Here is a 25,874-nt window from a genome sequence, read left to right as displayed (position 1 = left end):
TGGCTCACACCTGTAATCCCAGCACTTTGGGAGGCCGAGGCAGGCAGATCATAAGATCAGGAGTTTGAGACCAGCCTGACCAACATGGTGAAACCCTGTCTCTACAAAAAATACAAAAATTAGCCGGGTGTGGTGGCAGGCACCTATAATCCCAGCAACTCGGGAGGCTGAGGCAGGAGAATTGCCTGAGCCTGGGAGGCAGAGGCTGCAGTGAGCCTAGACTGCGCCACTGTACTCCAGCCTGGGTGACAGAGCAAGACTCCATCTCAAAAAAAAAAAAAAAAAAAGAGATCGCCTGGGCTAGTTCAGTAGATGTCCAGATTCACCACCCACCTCAACAGGCCTATGGCAGGGTCTGGGAATATCAATGACTTTGAGACAGGTGGTTCCCGACTCAGAGTCCTCTGAGAGTACAGAGAAGGTTCTGACCTGTTCCAAGGAGATAAGCCGAGTCTTGAAGAAGAAAGTGGGGAGGGGAGGTGAAGAGGAAGATGGCAACTTGGGCAGATGGAATGGGGTGAGCAATGGCACCAGCATGAGATCCAGCATAGGGTACGTAAAGGAATTCAAAGAAACAGAAACTTACAAGAAACTAAAATGGCAAGAATGGGTAAAGTCTGGGAGGCGGGTAGGGGCCTGGGTTACCAAGGAACCTTTGATATCATTCCAAACTACTTTGGCTTTATCCTTTAAACCAATATTTTACACAGAGATTGTGACCCTCTGTGGATCATGAAATCAGTGTACTGGGTCCTTGGCCATCAGTTTTTAAAAGTGATACAGAATATACACTCAAACTCAGGTCATTTTTGTGTGTATTTGTTTGTTTTGAGACAGTCTCACTCTGTCACGCAGGCAGAGGGATGTCACCATCACAGCTCACTGTAGCCTCAACCTCCCAAGCCCAAGCGATCCTCCCTCCTCAGCCTCCCCAGTAGCTGGTATTACAGGTACACACCATCACACCCAGCTAATTTTTGTATTTTTTGTAGAGATGGGGTTTTACCATATTGCCCAGGCTGGTCTTGAACTCCTAGGCTCAAGCAATCCTCCCGCCTCAGCCTCCCAAAGTGCTTAGATTACAGGCATGAGCCATCGTACTTGGCCTCAGGTCAGTATTGATTCTTCTAAATTTTACCTCTGTTATATAAATAAGTGTATTGTAAAATCAGTTGCAAAATGTAAAATAAATTTCTTTCAGTGGTCAAGGTCACAAATCTGTGAGCTTCTCTGTGCCCTTCCCATACCTGTCCCTTTTGATTAATTTAGCCAAAGCCATTTTCTTACTACCCAAACAAACAAACAAAAAAGACAGAAAGCCATTTGCTTACTGCCCGGACTAGTGAAAAACCCTAATTGATAAGCAACGCCCACTCTGTTGACGTTGTGCCTCTGGGTGATGATTAATGAGCTCAAGTTTCAAAGTGCCCTGCAACTATTTAGTGCTGGACAGATGTAAAGAATTAGAACCAGACAACACTGCCATCTCCCTTAAGTCCTTAGGATGCCATTTATTCATTCGCTCAGTCAGTAAACTTCCAGCGAGGCACCGTGGTGCTAAATTTGGCTATAAAGAGTACAGGGATGAATACCGCATGGTTCTGAAGCCACACACACGCACAACTGTGATCCGCAGTCAACCGCAATCTATGATCCCCCTTTGCAGATGAGGGAGCATTTGTGCGGATGTGAAAAAGCCAAGGTGGGATTTGGATTGAGATGGGCCAGGAGACAGGAGGAGGACAATGACCAGGCAGAGGGGACAGGCATGAGCAATGCCCCAGAAGGGGTCCCCCTACTAGACTACTCAGTGGCTGCAAACAGCCTGCCATGCATTCCTCGTGCTCTGGACAAGAGAAACGGGGTGGGGAGGGGCCAGCTGAGGCCTTCTTGATGGGGGCAGAGGGCTTAGCTCAAGGAGGTATGAAAATCAGGGCACAGACTTGAGCTGATACATAGCTGGAGCACTTAGGAAGGAATCTGGGGGGCTTAAAAGTTGTCCCATTAAAGGGAGGGGAACAGAGTAGACTCGTGGCTCAAAAATAGGTATTGAGTGCCTTGTCTTCATAGCCCTCTCCAACTGCACCAGCAGAACTGGTTACAGCCTCCTCTGTGTCATCCCTCTGCTTCCCCAAGGGTAATCATCCCTTCCTTGCTTGTTTCCCCCAAACTCTGAAAATCCAAGAGGACAAGAACAGTATCTTGTTCACTGTGCCTGTTACATGGTGCCTTGGATTCAGCAGATGCTCCATAAATGTCGAATGAATGAACGGACCGGCCCAACGTCCCTCTTCCCCAGTCTTCCCCTTGACATATCAGACCCAAATGCCATATACACTTCCAGTCTGCCTCAGAATCTACCCACTTGGTTCTTTCTCCTTGGGGCTGTGTGCAGAGCTCTTGTTTACCCTGTAGATAAGCAGAGCCCAGGTCTGGTCAAAGGGAGGTGACCACATGGCCGTGAACCGGGCAGTGGTGGGAAATCCCAGCCTGGCCCCAGGCTGCCGGGCCCAATGCCACCCGCAAGCGCCTTCCCAACACACATAGGAAACTCCTGGGGATAGAAGACCCCCGTTTATTTAGCTTCAGCCTGAAGGACTACCCTTCCTTTGGATGGAAGACAGTGGGTGGGCGTGCCTGCCCGGGTCCTTCTACCACATCACATTCTACCAGACCCCTTCAGGGTCTGAAAAGGGGTCGGCAGACATTTTCTGAAAAGAGCCAGAGAATGAATATCTCAGACTTTGCAGACCAGATGGCCTCTATCGCAACTACTCAGTTCCACCCTTGTAGCAAGAAAGCAGTAGAAAGATGACAATGAATGGGCGGGGCTGTGCGTTCCAGTGAGCCCTTATTTATAAAAACAGGTGGCTGGCCTGATTGGGCTTGAGGACAGTAATTTAGAACTTGGCCCTGCCAAGTCCCCACAGAGTCCACTCCACCCCCGGGACAAAGAGTTCTAGAGCAGCAGTTCTCAATGTAGGAGTGATTTAGCCCCCGGTAGGGGACATCTGGCCAGGTTTGGTGACATTTCTGGTTGTCGCATCTGGAGGAGGGTTACTACTGGCATCTGGTGGGTACAGGCCAGGGATGCTGCCCAGCATCCTACAGTGCACAGGGCACACAATGAGGAATTACCCAGCCCAGCATGTCCATAGTGCCCAGGTTAAAACACCCTGCTCTAAAGCAGTGGCTCTCAGAGTAGGGTCATTATCATCTGGGAAATTGGTAGAATGGCAAATCATCTACCTGTGCCCTGCACTGAATAGGAAACCCTGAGGGTGGGGCCCAGCAATGTGTGTTTTGACAGGCCTTCCAGGTGACTCTGATGCTTGCTAAAACTTGAGAACGCTGCTGAAAGAGACCAAGGGGGCTGAAGGAGAGGGAGGGAAGGAAGGCAGGACGGGCAAACTGAGAACCCCCACCACATGCCAGGCTCTGAGCCAGGTAGGGGCCTCCAGGGCAGTGAGACATTGACAATTAGGAGACACAGAGAGAAGCCTCAAGGTGGCAGCAGGTGGAATGGAGGAGCAGGGAGGGGGCCAACCCCAGACACAGGGTCCAGGCGAGGCTCCCAGGATGAGAGGGCTCAGCTAAGTCTAGAGGAGATGGAGGAGATCCCAGACCAAGGCGGGTGAGGACAGCAGTCTGGGCGGGGAGAACAGGGTGACATAGAAAGGCAGGGAAACCAGAGAGAGAGAGAGAGAGAGAGAAAGAAAGGGAAAGAGGGGGAGGAAAGGAAAAAGAGCAGGGAGGGGGACAGAGAAAGGGGGAGAGAGAGAGAAGAGGGGTAGAGAGGAAGAGAGAAAGGGAGAGAGAGAGCGAGGGAGAAAGGGGAGAGGGAGAGAGAGAGGAGGAGGAAGGGTAAGAGACAGGGAGGGAGAAAGGGAAAGAGAGACGGAGGGAGAAAGAAAAAAGAGAGGGAGAGGAGGAGAAAGAGAGAGGGAGGGAGAAAGAGAGGGAGAGGGGAAGGATAGAGAGGAAGAGAGAAAGGGGGAGAGAGAGGGAAAGGAAGGGGGGAAAGAGAGAGCAAGGAAGGGAAAGAGACAGAGCGGGAGGGAGAGAGAGGAGAGGGCCTAGAGAGGGAGAGATAAAAAGGGAGAGAGGGAGGGAGGGAGAGTGCGGGAGAGAGAGAGATCCCTCTGGGAAACTGCAAGATGTTTAGCAGCCTCTAAGAGGCAGGGTTGTGGGGTGGGAGTTGGAGTGAAGCCAGACAGAGTGGCAACAGCCAGGACAGAGGGGCCCTGTTGTTGGCCAAGCAGCTCACAGTGGTTCTCAGCCCCTACTCAACCCACGAATCACCTGGGGAGCCTTAAAAAAAAGTAGCCAATGCCCCAGTCTCATTCAAGATCCACTGAGTCAGAAAGCGACTAGAAGACCCGCAGGGCGACATTAAAATGTTCTTAAAACTCCCAGGTAATTCTTCTGGGCTCCCAGGGTGGAGAGCACCTAAGCTGTAGCTGAGGAAAGAGGGAAGACATTCCCTCTATTTCCTTTGATTCTCGAGGCATTCCATTTTAAAAATAAGAAAATCAAGGCTCAGAGAAACTAAACGACTTTTGCAAAGTCACAGAGCAAGTTGGTGACGGGACTGAGATCTCAGAGACACAGGACACAAAGATCCCGGGGCAGGCAGGAAGAGCCCAGCAGAGCTCCTTTGTCCACCTCTGTGGGGGGGTGGAGGAAGATGATGAAGGAAGGCTCAGAGGATCTTGACTTATATCCAACCACGGAGTGAACAGCCTGGGCTTGCAGAGGCCTGGGCTCCCCAGTCAGTGGCCTTTCGCGACTCCTCTCCCAAGTGACACAAAATGGGCCCTGCATCCACTCCTTCCCCTAAGCCTCTCTCTACAGGTTGGACCCAGGCACGCTTCACTTTTTGGTGAGGTTGGTTCCATTTTGCAATGACAAATGCTTCCCTGGGCGACGACAGCTAAGGGGCTGTTGGAAGCTCTTTGCAGTTTGCAAAGCGATTTCACTCAACGTTAAAAGGCCTCCCGTGTGCTGGCTCTGTGTTCAAATGTGGATTATACAGGTGGTCAGCTTTCCAGTGTAAGAGATGGGAATGTAATGAGATAATAATGCGACCAAGGGTAGCCCCAGGTGTTCCAAAGGGTACAGGGAGATGAGGAGGACGAGCCCCCAGGAGTGCACGCAGACTCAGAAAGCTGCCGGGAGGAGGGACAGCTTGAGAAAGGAACAGCAGGGCCCCCAGGTGGAAGAGGAGGAAGGGGAAGAAAGGCCTTCTGCATAGTCTTATTTACTTCTCACCACAATCCTGAAAGGTAGAGCTATTGTCTCTGTTTTATAGCTGAGAAAACTGAGGCTCAGAGAGGTTATGTAACTTACCCAAGGTCACACAGCAAGGAGCTGGCAAAGCTGAGACTCAGGCTCCCCAGGAAGAATCCCATGCCCTCTGCTGGCAGCATGGAAGTGACTAGAAGTCAGGAGGGGACTTGGAGCACGGCTTTTACATTAAGGGCCTGCAGAAAAGCAGATAGCCATCCAGTTACTGCAGTAGCCAGAATTTTTCCAGCATCCCTCCCCATCTTAATTTTTATAATTTCTCCTTCAGGGGAAGATCAGCCAACTGAGGCAATTATTCCAAGTTTCAAATAGACATAACCCTGGGAGGTGAGAATTCTTTTTTTGTTGCTATTTGTTTGTTTTGAGACAGAGTCTCGCTCTGTCGCCCAGGCTGGAGTGCAGTGGCGCGATCTCGGCTCACTGCAAGCTCCGCCTCCCGGGTTCACACCATTCTCCTGCCTCAGCCTCCCAAGTAGCAGGGACTACAGGCGCCCGCCACCGCGCCCGGCTAATTTTTTTATATTTCGTTTAGTAGAGACAGGGTTTCACCGTGTTAGCCAGGATGGTCTCGATCTCCTGACCTCGTGATCCGCCCGCCCTGGCCTCCCAAAGTGCTGGGATTACAGGCGTGAGCCACCGCACCCGGCCGAGAATTCTTGTATAAGTCTTTTCTTCGTGAGGGACTTCACAGAGGACTCCAAGATAACCACTCCTGTTCTTGTCCCCAGCCCCCGCCTGCCCCTGCTGATATTCTAAACTGGAAAATACTTGTGATTTGAATGTTCTCCCTGTGTAAATTTTCTTCCCTGGCATACTTTCTCCTAGATTTCAAAAGGGAACCAAAGATGTGTATCTTTGCAATTTAATTAAAATGTGTTTGCTCGCTGGTTAATAAAGACAAGCTTCACCACCGCTCACACCTTTTTCTGTGCATTTTCCCAGCGGTTTGAAGCATCCCCTCGATGGCTAACTGGGCCGGGCAGTTATCCAAGGTAGAGGGGGACCTGTGCTGCCAGAAATGCAGCGACCAGGGCCCCCAACTGCCTGAATGATGCCAGTACAAGACTCCCTAGTTGGGACCCAAATTAAACAGAAAGGAGGACATCCCGGGTGCATCAGATGAGCAAATAGTACAAATGTCATTCACTCTCTACACAGAAGGAAATTGCCCAAGGAGCGGATGGTTCCCTTGATGAGTGGCTTTGAGATCACAGGACAGAAAAATGGAAAGAGTGAGCAGCCACTGTCTTCCAGGCAGCCCTTCCCGGCCAGCCCCTTGGGGAAAAAAGCACAGACTCCTGGAAACAGCGGAAGTGTGGGATCTGCACAGCCTCCTGGAACAAAGAGGGTCAGAAAAGAGGTCAGCAGTCCGTGTCCCAAAGCACATCCTTCCTGGATGATTTTCTTTGTCCAAGCTGACTCACACACCCTCACCCAACCCCACCCAACCCCACCCAGGACTCCCAAACCAGCGGGTCCTTTATGTGTTTTCTTAGAGCGCAGGTGGTAGGGAGATAGAGCACCTCGAGCGGCCTGAGTGGTCCAGCCAGCCCCAAGTTCAAGTATGGCCTTCACTTCAGACTTGGTTCTTAAAAGACCATATTTTCTAGAAAAATGGAGGAGGAGGAAACGTGAGGCCAGCAACTAGGAGGCAAGTCAGAGAGTGGAGGCAGCCAGGCGGGTCCTAACAGAAAAGGGGGGGGCAAATCCTCACATCATCAAGTCCCGTTTGTCTTCAGCACAGGCAGTGTATTGGGGCATGTTCTTCACTTCTCAGAGCTCCACATGCCTCATCTGTGGAAACGGTCACTTACAGTTCCTCCCAAGCCGTACAGGTGCTAAGGGGCTCCCACACCTGAGCACACAATAAAGGCTGCTCCTCCCTTGCTCCATCCTCCTCCATCACAGGCGCCTGGTAATTTCTCCCGCGTGCCTCTGCTTTGCAGAAAATTCCTATTAGTCCTTAGCTTTCCTGGGAGTGGATGGCTCTCCCAACCCAATAAAAAACTACTGAAGGCCGGGCGTGGTGGCTCACACCTGTAATCCCAGCACTTTGGGAGGCCGAGGTGGGCGGATCACCTGAGGTCAGGAGTTCAAGACCAGCCTAGCCAACATGGTGAAACCCCGTCTCCATAAAAATATAAAAAATTAGCCAGGTTTGCTGGCAGACACCCGTAATCCCAGCTACTCTGGAGGCTGAGGCAGGAGAATTGCTTGAACCCAGAGGCGGAGGTTGCAATAAGCCGAGATTGTGCCACTGCACTCCAGCCTGGGCAACAGAGCGAGACTCTGTCTCAAAACAAAACAAAACAAAAAAACTACTGGAGGTCAAGGACTGTTTTAAATTCCCCACTGTTGCACAGCGTATTCAACCCATATCTCAACCAACTTAATATTCCCAGAGATATACACATATAAGTGGCTCAATAGATAGATACAGTGGAGATACCAAAGTATACCTATTGAATGAATCAGTGAGTGAATGAATGAATGAATGTAGCCTCCGTGTAGCCTCCTCCCCAGGGTCCTTTCTCTGGGCCTTTGTAGCCCAGAGCTCTGAGTAATGGCTCCAGTGGGGTGGGCCGCCAGGCTGCTGTCCTCCAGAGAGAATCCAGAAGCTCCCCAGGGTAAACACTGACACAATGCCCACAACAGTACTGGGAGACTCTTTTGTCTCATCTGCCCTTTGTCCGCGGTTCATGTGCCCTAGGGCTGCTAGGAGCCTGTGCCGTTGCTAGGGAACCACCTCACTGATCATTCAGGAAAGGAGGACCTACAGCCACCAGGGGTCAGAGGCCCAGTTCTGCTCCCTGCTGCTGAGAGGACCCTGCGGCGATTTGTGATGAGACCAAATGAGCCCTCACCTGGACCATCGCTTGTACTAACTGAGAGCTTTGTCCTGTGCCCAGTACAGTTTACCCACGGGATGAAATTAGAAGCCCAGGTTCTCCTGGAAAGGAACAATGGCTTCCAGTCCCTCCTCTCCAGGGAGAGACAGCAGTGACTGCTCAGTCCTGTCTAATGAAGGAAGTGATGGCCAGGCCGCAGCCTCAGGGAGGCTGGGAAGTATGCAGTGGTGTTTTTGCCCTGATGTGTAATCCCCAAGGGAAATGGATAAATGAGTTTTCCCACTCCCTTTTCTTCTTTAAATATTTTTTTAAGAGACAGAGTCTTGCTCTGTCGCCCAGGCTGGAGTGCAGTGGCGTGATGATCATGATTCACTGCAGCCTTAACCTCCTGGGTTCAAGCAGTCCTCCCACCTCAGCTTCCCTAGTAGCTGGGACTATAGGCACGAGCCACCACATCCAGCTAATTTTTTAATTTTTTGTAGAGATGGGGTCTCACTGTGTTGCCCAGGCTGGTGGTCTTGAACTCCTGGCCTCAAGTGATCCTCCTGCCTCTGCCTCACAAAACATTAGGACTATAGAAGTAAGCCACTATGCCTACCCCCTCTCCCTTTTTAAAACCACGAATTCTCCACCAGGGGTGATTCTGACTCCCCGTCCTCCCCAGGGTCATGTGGCCACATCTGGAAACATTTTTGATTGTCACTCAATGCTGGTAAGATTCTCCAAGTCATGACGAAACACAGATGTCCTTATAAATGATCCCATCACCAGGAATTTGTTTTCTAAATCCTTACAACAGCCTAAAGTGTGGTCATTATTATCCCCGTTACAAATGAGGAAACTGAGGCACAAAAGGGCTTGTTGAAGAGCACGGTTGCAGGTGAGGTTCCCGGAGAAGCAGACCCTGAGACAAAGCTCCGTGTGCAGGACTGCCAGGAAAAGACGGGAAACATTGAGCTGCGACGCCGTCTTAAAGAAGGTCTCAGTCAACCCTGAGGAGTTTTGGAGCTGAGCTGACCCTTTGGAGTTGTCTCAGGTTGGGTAGAGGGAACCAGGCCTTTATACCCTGGCTTGGATCAGTCCCCGATCACAGGCTGCCCCCGGAAAGAGGCATGACTTTGGGACAGGCCATTTTTTTTTTTCAGGTGAGGCAATCCAAGGCTGACAGCTGAAAGCCACCTCTGGCGGAACTCCCAGGACCTGGGCAAGTAAGTCCTTCATTCCTGAAGAGGAGTCTGGGTGCATTTCACAGCATCTACCAGTCACTTCACTAATAAGGCCAGAGGTGGAATTGTGTCCAGATCCTCTGCTCACCCCCTTCCCTTTGCCATCAAGTCTCTGTCCTCAGCCTCTGAGGACAGGGGGACCAAGAGGCCCCAGGAAAAGAACTCAAGTAACCTCCATGACTGGAGTTTCTAGCTGGACTAGAACTCAGCTGTAGGAGTGAGGACTGGACAAGAGAAGCCCAATTGCAGGGCTTGGGACAGTGCAGCTGCAAGGCCCAGAAAGGAAGAGAACTTGCTCCTGGTCACAGGATGAACCACCTTTTACACCCTCAGACTCCATAGTCTGACTTGGCCCCCTGCACTCTCTCCCCTTCCAACCCCTACAGACCCTTACAGGATGGTTCCATCTCATTGCTGCAGGACTCAGAACCTAGAATTTACATAATCATGGGATTTTCGCACTGGAAGTTAGTAATCTCCAGTGTTTTCCCCTGAGGAGTTGAAACCCAGGTACGCACCGTGCGTTCCCAACAACACGGGAGTAACTCCTCTGGGGACACAAAGCTAGAGGTGCCACTGGAACCCAGGTCTCCCAACTCCAAGGTCCTGGAACCACGACATGCTGCTGCAGGCAGCAAGACAGACAGACAGTGCTGCTTTACCAGGCACCACCCTGCCCTTTCCTCTCTGTGCCCAGCCTCCCGTACTCCTCAAACAGTGCGGAGGTGAAGAGCTCCTCTTCGCCCCTGTGCTCTGCTCATTCCTGCTCATTCTCAGGTCTCCTGTTCCCTACCAGGCTTTTTCAGACCGCCCCCTTCCCACCCCCACCACCATCACCACCACCCAGGCTAGGTCAGCTTCCACCCCACTCCTCGCTTTATTTTCCCATGACATCCTGTAATGATCCATCATGCATATTACTGTTATGTGGTTCATCAACCACTGTGCAATTGGTTAATATGTTCGTGGTTAATCAACCACTGTGCAATTGCTTAGTCAACGTCTGTCTCATTAGAATATAAGCTCCCATGACTGTGAGACCAGAGCTGTGTTATCCACCAGTGTGCCCTCTACCACCAAGAATGACTGAACTAATGAAGAGTCCATGCTGTCTTATATGTTCTCCAATTCTTAGCCACAGTTGTCCTGACTTCTTAGACAAATGTCAAATGCCTCAAAGGCGCAGAATGAGATTTCGTGAGTGTCCCCACCTCCTGAGCACCTAGTCCAATGTCAAGCACAGAATGGCCAATCGCTGATTGATTGATTGATTGCTGCCTGAACCTCCGGAACACCCCCATCAGGAAAGGGAGTGAGGGATTCTTGTGCTTCTCCAAAGACTGAAGGGCAGAGGCCTCAGAAATTTCTGGACTGAGCCTCGGCGGAGGGGAGGAGGTAATTAGCTCGAATCACATTAACGTGGTTCTCAGGAAATGGCTGCTGAATTAGACATTCCAGCCACAGCAGCTGCCTCTTTTTAATAGGACATTAATGCTCATTGTGAGCAATTACTGTATTTGCAATGGTTTCTTAATGTTCAGCTTCTGGAGCCCTGAAAGGAAAGGGCTTTGTGTTTCCAGTAACCAGCTCTCCACTTGAAGGCAGAGGAATGAGCTGGGGAAATGCTCCTGGCCAGATCAGGGAGCCAACGCCCCAGTCAGTCTGGAGAAGGAGCCAGGGACTCCAGGCTCCTGTGCCTGGCTTCTCTGACCAGCTGATACCTCCAGGACCTTGTTAAGAGTGGATCTACACAGGAATGTCTCCATGCACAAGGGAGCCTCACTGAATCTTCTCTACTGCTCCCTGCAGTTGTGCAGCTGCCTAAAGCCAGTCCCTGCTAAGTGCTCCTAACAGCATCCGGTACCTCTCCCAGCACAATGCTTACCATACTTATCATTTTGATTCTAATAGCATTTCCCCTCTTGATTTTAGAGTAATTAAGGTTCACTGCAAAAATAAAGCAAAGTGTAAAATAAGCCAACAGATCACATCTCTGACGTTTTCCTATGCATAGGCACACATAAAGATATGTAAAGTCTGGCTTTAAAAAATGGAGCCGGCCGGGCACGGTGGCTCACGCCTGTAATCCCAGCACTTTGGGAGGCCGAGGCAGGCGGATCACGAGGTCAGGAGATCGAGACCATCCTGGCTAACATGGTGAAACCCCGTCTCTACTAAAATTACAAAAAAAAATTAGCCGGGCATGGTGGCGGGCGACTGTAGTCCCAGCTACTCGGGAGGCTGAGGCAGGAGAATGGTGTGAACCCGGGAGGCGGAGCTTGCAGTGAGCCGAGATCGCGCCACTGCACTCCAGCCTGGGCGACACAGTGAGACTCTGCCTCAAAAAAAAGAAAAAAGAAAAAAAAAATGGAGCCAATCCAACCATCCACTCTGCTATGGGACAATGGGGTGACCACTTTGTTTTAATTGCTTATATAATTGTCTGCCTTTCCCTATGAGGTGTAGCCTCAGCTTGGGCAGCACCCAGCCAGGCTTACTACTGCTTGTTGGCAGAGTACCTAGCACATGGCAGTCACCCCACACATGATAGCTGACTAGATGGCGTGTCAGGTAGGATCCTTTGCGTTGCAAGCAACCCAATTAAAGCACCCAATTAAAACTGACTAAAGGAATGTAATAGCTAAAAAATCTTGGATGTTCAGAAATAGTTCTAGCTTCAAATGAGACTTGATCCAGTAACTCAAACCATGTCATCCACCACCTAATCAGCCTTTCCCTCTCTCTCTGTACCTGTCTCCCACTCCATCCTATCTTGTGTGGCTCCTTGGGTTGGCCCAGAACACCTAGGCAGACAAGACCTTGTTCTTATACCACATGGTCCAGATAAGAACCAGCTGTTCTCTCATTAGCCTAAATTGGGGCACACGACTTTCTCTGAAGCCATCCCAGTGGCCAATGCAATGACTAGATCTGGGGTGGGATCCATCCCACCAAAGTCCCATGGGAGGAACTGGAGAAGGTAAAGGAAAACAGATACTCAGTAACAATGAAAGATGAGATGAGTGGACACATAAGCAGGTGGATGGAAGAATAAGTCAGTGACTGAGGAGAGCAGCAAGAGGAGCTAGTTCAGTGCAGTGTTCTCTCTCTTGGGAATCTGACCATGACTAGCAGTGTGGGAGTGCGGTGGAAGAGGCAGAGAGGCTGCGGGCAGGAGATGGGCAGAAGGGTACAGAAGAGAAGCAGCAGCAGGGGGAGCAAGGAAGCCTCCCCATGTCCTACCTGATACACCATCTAGCCAGCTACCATTTGTGGGTGACTGCCATGTGCTAGGTGCTCTGCCAACAAGCAGTAGTGAGCCTGGCTGGGTGCTGCCCACGCTGAGACTGCATTTCATAGGGAAAGACAAACAATTACGTAAGCAATTAAAACAAAGTGGTCACCCCATCGTCCCAAAACAGGGGCATGAGAATGAGTGGACAATGGGCTGTTCCAGCAAGAAGCCACCAGCTCCTGCTTCTGAAGACCGAAGGGGACGTGGCTGCTCCACCTGCAGGAGCCACACCGCACCGGATCCTGCATTCAAGAACCCATTGTCATCCCGTTCTGAGATTTCTGTCTCCTCTTTTTGCCCATTATTATGCTTATAATAATCACTATTATATAAGCATATACTATATGCTTATGTATTTGTTATATTATAATTACTATTATATAAGCATATAGTATATGCTTATATAATTATATATTATATTGTAATAATTACTATTATATAAGCACATAGTATATGCTCATATAATTATATTATAATAATTACTATTATATAAGCACATATTATATGCTTATATATTATATTATAATAATTACTATTGTATTATATTATAATAATTACTATTATATAAGCAGTTCCCTATCCCACTTAACTTGTTTCTTGCGCTATCCAGAGTGATTTTTTTCTTCGTTCCAACCAAAGGGGCGAAACAAATAAAATGGCTTCACTAATTTGACCAAGTATCAATATTAAAGAATGAAGTGAATGGAATGATAGAACTAGTTATTGAAGGGAATTTGACTTCTCCCTTGATTAGTAATTAGCAATAGCTGCTTAATCGAACCTGGGTTTCCCATCCCCGAGTTAAAAGCTAACAAGGCAGTTACTGAGTGCATTTTCTAAGTGCGTCACGTATATCCACTCATGTAACACTCTCAACCCTAGGAGGTACAACTGCTTCCATCTATCCATTTTACAGATAAAGAAATGCAAATCGTATGAGGCAGAGCTGGGATTTGAACCCGTGGAGTCCAGTTCTAGAATCTGTGTTCTTAGTTACTAGGTTTTCCCAGTCTTTCAGTGTGGACTACCCTTTCTAATGTGCCCTACCTTTGTTGTATTTTCAAACCTCTTTTTTCTGTCAATCTGTTACAAGATCCTGAATGCAGAAAAAAATTCTGGCTTTTCAATCTGCCATCTGCAGTGGAACTGCCACCGAAATACAGATTTTTTTAATAAAAATCTTTATGGGGAAGACCATCATCCTCAAGGCTGAATCCTTGGATATGACAGAAAATGTAAAGGCCAAGACCCAGAATAAGAAAGGAATTCCTCTTAATCAGCAAAGGCAGATCTTTGCTGGAAAGCAACTGGAAAAAGAAGATGGATGTACTTTGACTCCTTCCTTCCTTCCTTCCTCTCTTTCTCTCTTTCTCCTTCCTTCCTTCCTTTCTTCCTTCCTTCCTTCCTTCTTTCCAAGAGAGTCTTGCTGTGTCACCGAGGCTGGAATGCAGTGGCACAATCTTGGCTCACTGAAACCTCCACCTTCTAGGCTCAAGTGATCCTCCCATCTCAGCCTCCCGAGTAACTGGGGCTACAGGCACACACCACCATGCCTGGCTGATTTTTGTATTTTTAGTAGAGACAGGGTTTCACCATGTTGCCCAGGCTCGTCTTGGAATTCCTGAGCTCAAGCGATCCCCCATCTCGGCCTCCCAAAGTGCTGAGATTACGGGTGTGAGCCACAGCACCTGGCTAATTTTTTTTTTTTACTTTTAGTAGAGACTGGGTTTCACCATCTTGGCCAGGCTGCTCTCGAACCCCTGACCTCGTGATCCACCCGCCTCAACCTCCCAAAGTGTTGGGATTACAGGCGTGAGCCACTGCGCCCGGCTGATTACAACTTTCAAAAAGAGTCTACTCTTCATCTTGTGGGAAGACTTCGTGGTGGTGCTGAGAAAAGGAAGAAATCTTACACCACCCCCAGGAAGAATAAGCATGAGAGAAAGAAGGTTATAACCGGCTGACTTGAAATACTAGAAAATGGATGAGAATGGCCAAATTAGTTTGCCTTCTTTGGAAACGCCCTTCAGATGATTGTAGCACTGGAGTGTTTATGGCCAGCCACTTGGAGCGAAATTAGCGTGGCAAATTGTTGTCTGATGATTGCTTCAACAAACCAGAAGACAAGTAGTGGTGTATGAGTTAGTAAAAGACATGAGCTAACTTTTTAAAAAAAGTCTGAGCAGAGCTGCTCCGATTAAAGATGGGCGCGAGAGTCACAGCTGCCTCGGCACCTCCCTCCTCCCGCGCAGGGAGCGTGGTTTGAAAATCTCCTGTGCATGTGTGGACGGAAGCAAGGGGGCTGAGAGTCTGACCTGTAAGGTTCCAGCGAGGGTTCCCACTGCACTTGCTCTGGGATCCTGGCAAGTCATGTCACCTCTCAGATTTCAGGGTAACCTCCTACAACTCATAAGGGACCAAACTCACAGTGGGCTCCCTGCCCATCTCAGGGTTCTGCTTGCTGGTTGGGCCAGGCTGGTAACAGATTATTTTCTGCCCAGAGAGGCTAGAAGCTAAAAAGAGAAAAATGAAATGAAGGAAATAGCAACTCTTACTCTGCCCCTAGCTCCTAGCTCACCAACTAGGTGCAGAAGTGAAATACAGTAACACCCGTAGCTGTCATCAGCTGGAACCCTTTCCATCTCTCTCAAATTTAAAGAGTTGCTTTGTCTCTCTCCCTCTCCCTCCCACCCTTTTCCTTGCCTTCTCCCCCTCTTTCCCTCTCTCCCCTCCTCCCCGTCTCTCTCCCTTTCTCTCTTCCCCTCTCCCCAGTCTATGCCTGTGTGTGTGCGTGTGTGTGCGTGTGTGTGTGCGTGTGTATGAATATCCTCTGTTTTGCTCCTTTCCATCAAGCATTTGAACTTCATCAGTCACCGTACGATCAGCGGAGCAGGCACCGTATATTTGTTCTGTGATTGTAGAACCTACAATCTCCTTTCTGATAAAGGAATCCTACTTGTTTCCATAGAGTATGACGTCCTCAAAATAAACTTACACAGAACATAATTCGATTTTTTAAAGAGCTATAAAGCAGGTCTCCCCACAGAGATCAAAAGCCCACTTCTGGCCCACGGTACACGGGGCTGTATCTATTTGTCTGCAGAGATAAGAAGGTCCAATATCTGAGCAGAACTAATTTCAAAGCCTGCTCAGCAGACTTCTGATAAATGTCTTTTCACCGGCTCTGTTGAAATGTGTAACAGAGCTGTCTTTTTTCTTTCTTTCTTTCTTTTTTTTTTTTTTTTTTTTAGACAGGGTCTTGCAGTCACTGGAAAGCTTTATGCTCTGGGGGTGGAATCACTGGGTGGTAGCAGGCTTAGGGTCATTTCAAAGAAATGCACGCCAGCCCCATAGCAAGAACTCGTCTCTACAAAAAATTTAAAAATTAGCTGGGCATGGTGGTGTGTGCCTGTAGTCCCAGCTGCTTGCGAGGCTGAGGCAGGAGGATCATTTGAGCCCAGGAGGTCAAGGCTGCAGTGAGTTATATTAGAAGCACTACACTCAAACCTGAATGACATTGTGGGACCCCAATTCCAAAAAAGAAAGAGAGAGAGAGAGAGAGAGAGGAAGGAAGGAAGGAAGGAAGGAAGGAAGGAAGGAAGGAAGGAAGGAAGGAAGGAAGGAAGGAAGGAAGGAAGGAAGGAAGGGAAAGAGAGAGAGGAAGGAAGGGAGGGAGGGAGGGAGGGAAAGAAAGGAAGGAAGGAAGGAAGAAAAAGAAAGAAAGAAAGAAAGAAAGAAAGAAAAGAAAGAAAGAAAGGAAGGAAGGAAGGAAGGAAGAAAGAAAGAAAGAAAGAAAGAAAGAAAGAAAGAAAGAAAGAAAGAAAGAAAGAAAGAAAGAAAGAAAGAAAGAAAGAAAAGAAAGAAAGAAAGAAGGAAAGAAGGAAAGAAAGGAAGGAAGGAAGGAAGGAAGGAAGGAAGGAAGGAAGGAAGGAAGGAAGGAAGGGAGATGAAGGGAAGGAAGGAAGGAAGGAAAAGAAAGAGAGAGAGGAAGGAAGGAAGAAAGGGAGGGAGGGAGGGAAAGAAAGAGGAAGGAAGGAAGGAAGAAAAAGAAAGAGAGAGAGGAAGGAAGGAAGGAAGGAAAGAAGGGAGGGAGGGAGGGAAGGAGAAATGAATGCACCCTAGGCAGAAACAGGGAATCTGTACTCAGATGAAGAATGAATTTAAGCAGGAGAACAGAACTAATGGCCAGGATACTTCTGGGCAGTAATTTCTGGATCATATGACAACCTATCTTCCATGCCAGAAAAGGAACCTCTGATTCACACTAATGGTGAAACTGCCCAAGGGATTAAGTATTTTTCCATTCAGGATCTAACTTTAAGATCAGAACCAAGTCCTTCCCCTCTAATTTGGCCCATTTTCTCCCTAAAGGACCATTATTATGATACAATAATCACTTTGTGGGTGCATTTTCTAGGCTAGGCACTAAGCGAGCCATTTTTTTTCACTCACTCATCCATCCCACAAACCTTTATTGGCAAACCACCGGGCGCCAGGCTCTGTCCTGCGTGTTGGGGATACGGCGATAAGGAATGTATTTGAAGTCCCTTTTGTCATGTGGCTCACATTCAAGTAGGAAGACATATAATCTTTTTAATGAGCAATAAATACACCTTGCCAAGCAACAAGGAAAGCTAAAAAGCAAACAAACAAACAAAAATAGAATGAGGAGATTGAAACAGCATCCGATTTCAGATAGAGGAGTCGAGAGAGACTCTAAGATGAGGTGCAATTTGAGCAGGAATCGAAAAGCAGTGGGAGATTCAGCCTTCTAAATATCAAGGGAAGGGCAGTCCAGTGGAGGGCACAGCGCAGGGAGAGGCCGTGAGGTGGGGGCGCATTGGTGTGTTGGAGGGGCAGCTGGGAAACGAGCGGTGATGGACAGAATGAGCAGAAGGAGGGCATGAGTCCAGAGGGGTCACAGGCCCTGGGAGCATCCTGGGGACATGGATTTTATTCTGAAGCTGTTAGAGAGCTTTGAGATGAAGGAGAGTCACGATATCTATGTGTTAAGGACAATTCTAGTTACTGTGAGGAAAACAGGGTTTAGACAGGCAAGAGTGGAAGCCGAAAGGCTGGTTAGGCAGCAGATGCCACAGTCCAGGTGTGAGGTGTTTGGGTTTGGGTTGGGCTCCTAACTGTGAGGGTGGACAGGAGTCGCCCAATTGCAGTTATGTTTCCAAAGTGGAAGCAACGAGATTTGTTGCTGAATTAAGCATGGAAGAGAAAAAACAGGTCAAAGATGATTCCAAGATTTTGGCTGGAGCAACCAGGAGAATTGACGGTGCCATTTAGAACAAGAAGAAGACTTACAAAGAAAGCAGCTGATTGTGGGGAGGGTATCCGGGATTTGGCTTTGGACCTGTTTGAACAGAAATCACATAGGAGCTGGGGCACGGTATGAGAGCCCAAAAGAGGGCTGAGGACTGGGCCCCGGGGTTAGCCCAACTTGTGATTTGGGCGAAGAGGAGGATTCCTCAGAGAAGGATTCAGCAAAGGAGGCCGAGTAAGAGTAGCCTGGGAGGTTAAGAGAGACCTAAGAGAGTGATGTCCCCCGGCAGAGAGCACCAGGCGTTTCAAGGCAGAGGGCCTGATCCACTGTGTCACAAGCCACTGACGAAGGGAGCAACAGGGGACTGAGGCTTGACCTCAGATTTGGCAACACACAGCTGACCTTGATAATGTCATCATATGTAATTCTGATACCAGCCCTGCAAGCTAAATATTATTGTCTTCATTTTACAGATAAGGCAACGGAGGCCAGAGGAGGTTCAGTGACGCACCCAGGGCCACATAACCAGTGAATGTTGGGGATCAGATTAGAGTGCCCATGTCTCCAGCCTCCTTCTACCATTGACGTCATCACACTGACTATCCGGGCAGGACCCTCCCACCGCGTCTGAGAGCTCAGGCTTGATTTCACTGCCAAGCCGATAATGTCGGCAACAGCACTTACGGTGCTGGCCCATAATTGAAACAAGCTTTGAGAGTTAACTGCCACCCCAGAAGCCTCAGGGAGGAGGTGGCTGCCCTCAAAGGCTCAGTCTTGTATTCTGTAACCTCTCTACCCTGAAGAGGATCCCACCAGCTGCCTCTTCTTCCAGATCCTGCCAAGAATTAGACATCTCCCAACCCCACTCCCAGGCCCCTTCTCCATATCCTCCCTGTCGATCATCCCCTTTAAACTAATAGAAAACAGTGAATAATTTTCTATCATGCATCTTTGGATTGTTTACTGATTACCATAAACAGTAGCTGCATTTGAAATGCATTTTTTCGGCTTACTGTATTTTTATTTTACTGTTTTTTGTTTTTGTTTTTCTTTTGAGATGAAGTCTCGCTCTGTCACCCAGGCTGGAGTGCAATGGCCGATGCAAATGGCTTGATGCTGGCTCACTGCAACCGCTGCCTCCCGGATTCAAGCGATCCTCCTGCCTCAGCCTCCCAAGTAGCTGGGATTATAGGTACCTGCCACCACGCCCAGCTAATTTTTGTATGTTTAGTAGAGATGGGATTTCACCATGTTGACCAGGCTGGTCATGAGCTTTTTTTGACCTTTTTTAATGAAAATTTTCAAACATACAGCAAACTTGGAAAGTTTTGAGCAGTGAACACCCATACACCACCCCTCAACTAGACTCTACATGTAACATTTTACTCTCTTTGCTTTACCCCACGTCTGTCCATGCATTCCTCCCCCTGTCCACCAGCAACCATCTTATTTTCCAAGCAAGCTGCAGCCCTCAACACTTCAGCAAGCACGTCACGAACTAGAGTTCAATATTGGTTTAAGGGTTTGTTTGGTTTTCTAGATACACTTTGCAAACAGAAAAATTAACATATCTCATGAGTATGGATGCTGAGTTTGGACAAATACATACACAAATAAGTTACTGAAACCTCCATCAAGATACAGAACATTATCATCACCCCAGAAAATTCCCTCATGCTCTTTCCCAGACACTCCCTGTCTCACCCCAGAGGCCGAGGCGGGCTGATCATGAGGTCAGGAGATTGAGACCACCCTGGCTAACACGGTGAAAACTCGTCTCTACTAAAAAATACAAAAAAAAAAAGTTAGCTGGGCGTGGTGGCGGGCGCCTGTAGTCCCAGCTACTCAGGAGACTGAGGACGGAGAATGGCCTGAACCTGGGAGGTGGAGCTTGCAGTGAGAAGAGATCATGCCACTGCACTCCAGCCTGGGCGACAGAGCAAGACTCTCAAAAAAAAAAAAAAAAAAAGAATTCTCTCATCATCATCTAAAGCAAACTGGGCTTGAGTCATGGCTGTTTAGAGCCTGATCTTGGAAATCAGAAAGCTCTGGATTTCTACTTCAGTCTCCACTGTTATTAACTGGGTGACCTGGGGCCAGTTATCTAACCACCCTGCACCTGCACCTTACTTTTACATCTATAAACTGGGCACAAAAGTATCTAAAGGATAGGAGAGGCTTATTAGGATTTAAATAGTTCATTTATTCATTGGCTCTTTCCTGTGGCAATAGTTAATAAGAACGCACCGCGTTCAACCCCGCTAAGCCTGGGGAAGGTAGCAGGAACCAAAAGCAGAAAGAGAGACATTGCTCTCATCGGCCTGTCATTCTGTGGGCTACACAGATACTAAACAACTAATTGTACAGTTAATTATTTATGGCCATTGTGATCAGTGCTGCAAGGGAGGTGTGACAGCTGCTAAGAGCCTGTGACAGGCTTACGTAAGGAGGCTAAGAGTGGAAAGAGGACAAAGAAGGCAAAGAGGGACCCTTCCTGACAGAAGGAAATGCAGTGTCTGAAAGCTCTCTGGGGGAAAGGAGCACTGCCCTTTGGAAGGATTGAAGAGGCTGTGTAACCACAGGGCGAGGTGTGAGTGTGTGTGTGTGTGTGTGAAGTGGTGGAGAAGGAAGGTGAGCTGGAACAAGTGGAGGCTGACCAGGCTGGGCAGTGCTCCGAGTATGCAGGGCTTTGCAGAACAGGTTCAAATGTTAGTTTTTTAACCCCAGAGCCATAGGCAGCGAGGGGTGCTGGACTGTAAGCTTCACACAAGAACAGCAGATGGGAGTTGTCTGTTTTGTTCACTACTAGATCCCTAGTGCTTAGATGAGTGCCTTGGATCCATTTGTGGGAGGAAGTGAGGAAGGAAGGAAGGAAGGAAGGAAGGAAGGAAGGAAGGAAGGGAGGGAGGGAGGGAGGGAGGGAGGGAGGGAGGGAGGGAGGGGAGGGGAGGGGAGGGGAGAGAAAGGGAGGAAGGGAGGAAGCGGGGAGGAAGAGAGGAAAGGAGAGGAAGGGAGGGAGGGAGGAGAAAAAGGGAGGGAGAGGAAGGGAGGGAGGAGAAAAAGGGAGGGAGAGGAAGGGAGGGAGGAAGGGAGGGAAGGAGGAGAGGAAGGAAGGGAGAGAAGAGAGGAAGGGAGGGAAAAGAGGAAGGGAGGGAAAGAGAAAGGGAGGGAAAGAGGAAGGGAGGGAGGGAGAGAGGAAGGGAGGAAGAGAGGAAGGGAGGGAGAGAGGAAGGGAGGGGAGAGAGGAAAGGAGGGAGGAAGGAAGGAAGGGAGAGAGGAAGGGAGGGGAGGGAGGGAGGGAGAGTAGAAGGGAGAAGAGGAAGGGAGGGAAGGAGGGAAGGAGGGAGTTAGGAGAGGAAGGGAGGGAGGGAGGAGAGGCAGGGAGGAGAGGAAGGGAGGGAGGCTCTTAAGCAGAAGTTGGAGATTTGTGTCTCATACAGTCACTGGCTGCAGTGTGGAGACTGGGTGGGAGGGAGCACAGAGTAAGTATTCTTCTGCTCAGGCTGCCAGAGCACTACAGACTAGGATGATACTTAAGCATTGATTTCCTCACAGCTCTGCTGGCTGTAAGTCCAAGATCAAGGTTCCACTGGGGTTGGTGTCTGGTGAGGCCTCTTTTCCCAGCTTGTAGATGCCCTCTTCTCACTGTGTCCTCACATGGCCTTTCCTCTGTGTGGGCCAGGAGAGAGCCAGCAGTGGAGCCTCTTCCTCTTCTTGTAAGGATACCAACTCTGTGGGATTAGACCCCCATCCTTACTACCTCGTTAGCCTTCATTATCTCCTTAAAGGCCCTATCTCCAAATACTCAACATACGAACTGGGGGGTGCAGGGGGAGCACAGTTCAATCCATAATAGGGTGGATGCCATCCATAATAGGGTGGGAAGCCAGTTAGGAGGTTAATGTGTTCAAAGGGGGGAAATGCTGATCGCTGGGACTAGGTGTCAGGAATAAAAATGGGGGACTACTGAGCAGAAAAGTTCACCCGAATCAGTGGTGGACTGAGAGAGGAGGAAGGACGAGATGTCAGGAATAACTTCCAGGTTTCTACAATGATCATGATGGCTCCCACAAAGATATGTCTACATTCTGACTCCTGGGACCTGTGAATGGGACCTTATTTGGCAAAAGGGTCTTTGCAGACATTACATTGAGGATCTCAAGATGAGACATCCTGGATTGTCCAGGTGGGTCCTGAATCTGATGATACCTTATCTTATAAAAGAAGAGCAGGGCCGGGCGCGGTGGCTCAAGCCTGTAATCCCAGCACTTTGGGAAGCCAATACGGGTGGATCACGAGGTCAGGAGATCGAGGCCATCCCGGCTAACATGGTGAAACCCCGTCTCTACTAAAAAATACAAAAAACTAGCTGGGCGAGGTGGCGGGCGCCTATAGTCCCAGCTACTCTGGAGGCTGAGGCAGGAGAATGGCGTGAACCCGGGAGGCGGAGCTTTTAGTGAGCTGAGACCCGGCCACTGCACTCCAGCCTGGGCGACAGAGCGAGACTCCATCTCAAAAAAAAAAAAAAAAAGAAGAAGAAGAACAGAAGGACAGGCACAGAGAAGGTAATGTGAAGAGATTGGAATCATGTGGCCACAAGGAGCCACAGGAAGCTGTCACAGGAAGCTGTCAAAGCAAGAAAGGACTTTACCCCAGAACCCTCAGAGGGAGTGCAGTCCTGCTGACACTTTGACTTTGGGTGACTGGCCTCCAGAACTGTGAAAGAATAAATTCCCCTACTTAAGGCAAGTTGGTGATAATTTGCTAAAGCAGCCCTAAGCAATCGATACAAGGAGCACTTGAATGGGTGATGGTGCCATTCACGGAGAGAGGGAAACCGGAGGGGCTCGGGTGTTGTGGGATAGGAGGGTGAGTATCAGTTTACATGTAGAAATTCAGAAACTGTGGTGACTTTCAGATGTCAGGAGACGAAAGGGCAGTAGCCGGGCTTACCGTAAATACTCATTAATTCATAGTTGTTATCATCATTTACTTTTAGAGTACGCCTACATTAGAAGTGATTGCTCCTCTCAAGCATATCTGAATTTCCTGGCGTACTGGGGTGGCAAACAGTTTCAAGCTCTGCCAGCACCACAGCAAGGCTTAGCTCTTTTCTTGCAACACCCTCGTGTAGGCATAAATATTTCCTGGTACAAAGTTCTATTTGAATCGCTTCTCCGCCTGTTGACTAAGATCAAGTGTAAAGTCCTGTTTGCACTTCTTCACCTCCAACTGATACCAACCTCGTACCCACCCAGACTTCTACATCACAAGCTTCCTGGGAGAGCCAAGGGGAGGCACAGCCCACTCTTCCCTCGTCCTCTCCTAGTTCCCCGCCCGCTCGACTCCATTCCCAGCAGAAGTCTGCCATCTTGTGGACACATACAATTCCAACAGCCCAGGCCAAAATCAGAAAGTCAAGATCAGAGAGAAGATGACTTCAAAGTCACTCAACTTCTCTTCCTACCTCCAAATACAGCTTCATCTAATTGGCTCTAAAGGTCAAGGGCATGCGTGGAGAATCTTTCTGGTCTTTAAAATAGCTAAGATGTAAGAAAAATGGCATCAAAGGAGGCCCTCAAAGATCACCCCTTCAGCCTTTAGAGAATTGAGTTCCTTGGCCTACAGATGACCCCGTCCACCGTTTCCAGTTCATGGAAACAGAGCCACTGTTGAGTGAAATGCTCCACTCTCATGGGAGAGAGAGCCCACTTCACTCACTGCCTTCGTAAACCTGCAGGAGGCCTCATGCTCTCATGAGCTTGAAGAAGTCTAATTTCTGACTCACTTATTTCTTAACCAGGGTACTTAAAAGCTAGTGTGTGCCCTTGTTTCTCTATCCATAAAATAGGGATGATAGTATTATCTACCTAATTGATCTGTTGTGGGCACAAGATGAGTTAATATATATGAATTGATTAGAATACTGCCTAACTCAGTAAACTCAAGACGCTACCTATTACATCCCCACTACCAAACCCAACATTCCTACAACATTTCAATGTGTCCCCATTCACCTTGGATATTGTTGATATCCAAGTATGTCAGGTGCTACTGCAGAGAAGAAAAAATTAATAGGTTATAGTCCTTACCTTCTGAAATTTGTGGCATAGTCTAGGAGCATGAACAACACACATACACACAGAACAATTATTGCGAGATTAAAACTTAAGAATTTCCAGCTGGGCGCGGTGGCTCACGCCTGTAATCCCAGCACTTTGGGAGGCCGAGGTAGGTGGATCACCTGAGGTTGGGAATTCAAGACCACGCTGACCAACATGGGGAAACCCCGTCTCTACTAAAAATGCAAAAAAATTAGCCAGGCGTGGTGGCGGGCGTCTGTAATCCCAGCTTCTCAGGAGGCTGAGGCATGAGAATCGCTTGAATCTGGGAGGTGGAGGTTACAGTGAGCCAAAACCCCGCCATTGCACTCCAGCCTGGACAGCAAGAGTGAAATTCCGTCTCAAAACAACAAAACAAAACGAAACAAACAAAAAAACCTAAGAATTTCCACCAAAGGAAAAAAAGTGAAAGTATAAGGAGAAGAGCATTCACATTCCTACCTAAGGAGATCAGGTGACTCTAAATCGAGGCCAGGTAGCTGCTAGCAAAGGCTGACAGTCACTGATTCTGGACGAAGCAAAGGCAACACTGGGAAGGGCTTTGCCATTCCCTTGAAGAGCTCACCTTCTGCCTTCTGCAGTCTGTTCTCAGCCATGCAGAATCAAAAACTTGGTTTTTTAAGTTATTTACTATCAATTATTTTTATTTGTTGTGTAATCTGCCATGCATGATTTTGAAAATCTTTTTTTTTTTTTTTTTTTTTTTTTTTAATGGGGTCTTGCTCTGTCACCCAGGCTGGAATGCAGTGGTGCAAATCACAGCTCACTGCAGCCTCGAGCTCCTGGGCTCAAGCAATCCTCCTGCCTCAGCCTCCCAAGAAGCTAGGACCACAGGCACATGCCACCACACCCAGCTAATTTTTTAAAAATTGTTTGTAGAGATGGAGTCTTGCTCTGTTGCCCAGGAGGTCTTGAACTCCTGGGCTCAAGTGATCCTCTCACTTTGGCCTCCCAAAGCACTGGGATTACAGGTGTAAGCCACCATGCCCAGCCTCGAAAACTTAATTTTGTCATCAGATGAGGCGTGGAAGTGTTTTTTTATTCCCTGTATACAGCCCGATTGACTTTATCTCCCCAACATCACTCATTCGTGCTTCTTTCCCTCCACAGCCACTGCTACCCTATTAGCCCTGGCCAGCATTCTCTCTCTCCTGGCCTGCTGCAAGCACCTCATGGCCAGTCTCTGCTTCTTCTCTGGGCTCTCTCAGTGCATCCTCCTCCACGGGGTAGCCCAAGCACACCTCCCATCATGCTCTCCCTGCTCAGTGCTCCAGGGGCTCTTTAGCACACTTGGGGTAAAACCAAACCTTTTTTTTTTTTGAGATGGAGTTTCACTCTGTTGCCCAGGCTGGAGTGCAATAGTGTGATGTCAGCTCAATGCAACCTCCACCTCTCGGGCTCAGGCGATTCTCCTGCCTCGGCCTCCTGAGTAGCTGGGACTACAGGCATGCGCCACCATGCCTGGCTAATTTTGTATTTTTAGTAGAAATGGGGTTTCACCATGTTGGTCAGGCTGGTCTTGAACTCCTGACCTCAGATGATCCACCCGCCTCGGCCTCCCAAAGTGCTGGGATTACAAGCATGAGCCACCACACCCAGCCGGGATAAAATCAAACTCCTTACCTGCACCATGCCAGCCTCATCTATGTCTACTTGTACTCTCATTCCCTGCCAACCTCTGAAGACCTTAAGGATTTGGGGTCTTCTCATAAGCACTTCTCTCTTGGCCTTACGCACCGGTCCCTAAAGTCTTCACCTGTCCTCACCCATTCATCTTTCGGGGCACACCTGAAAATCACCTCC

At 48.8% G+C, this 25,874-nt stretch overlaps 1 long non-coding RNA gene across 3 annotated transcripts in view; it reads right to left on the bottom strand.

Annotated features, from left to right (window-relative positions):
* Positions 1-25,874, bottom strand: part of LOC102118019 (uncharacterized) — a 300,399-nt gene that overhangs the window by 269,977 nt on the left and 4,548 nt on the right. For all 3 annotated transcript variants that reach the window (XR_010582277.2, XR_001485849.4, XR_012425288.1), the window contains exon 2: positions 5,350-5,483. This is a non-coding gene — a long non-coding RNA (uncharacterized lncRNA). The remainder of the gene's footprint in view (positions 1-5,349; positions 5,484-25,874) is intronic.

This window comes from Macaca fascicularis, chromosome 16, assembly GCF_037993035.2.
Source record: "Macaca fascicularis isolate 582-1 chromosome 16, T2T-MFA8v1.1".
NCBI classification, from domain to species: Eukaryota; Metazoa; Chordata; class Mammalia; order Primates; family Cercopithecidae; genus Macaca; species Macaca fascicularis.
This window is presented reverse-complemented; position numbering and strand designations above follow the sequence as displayed.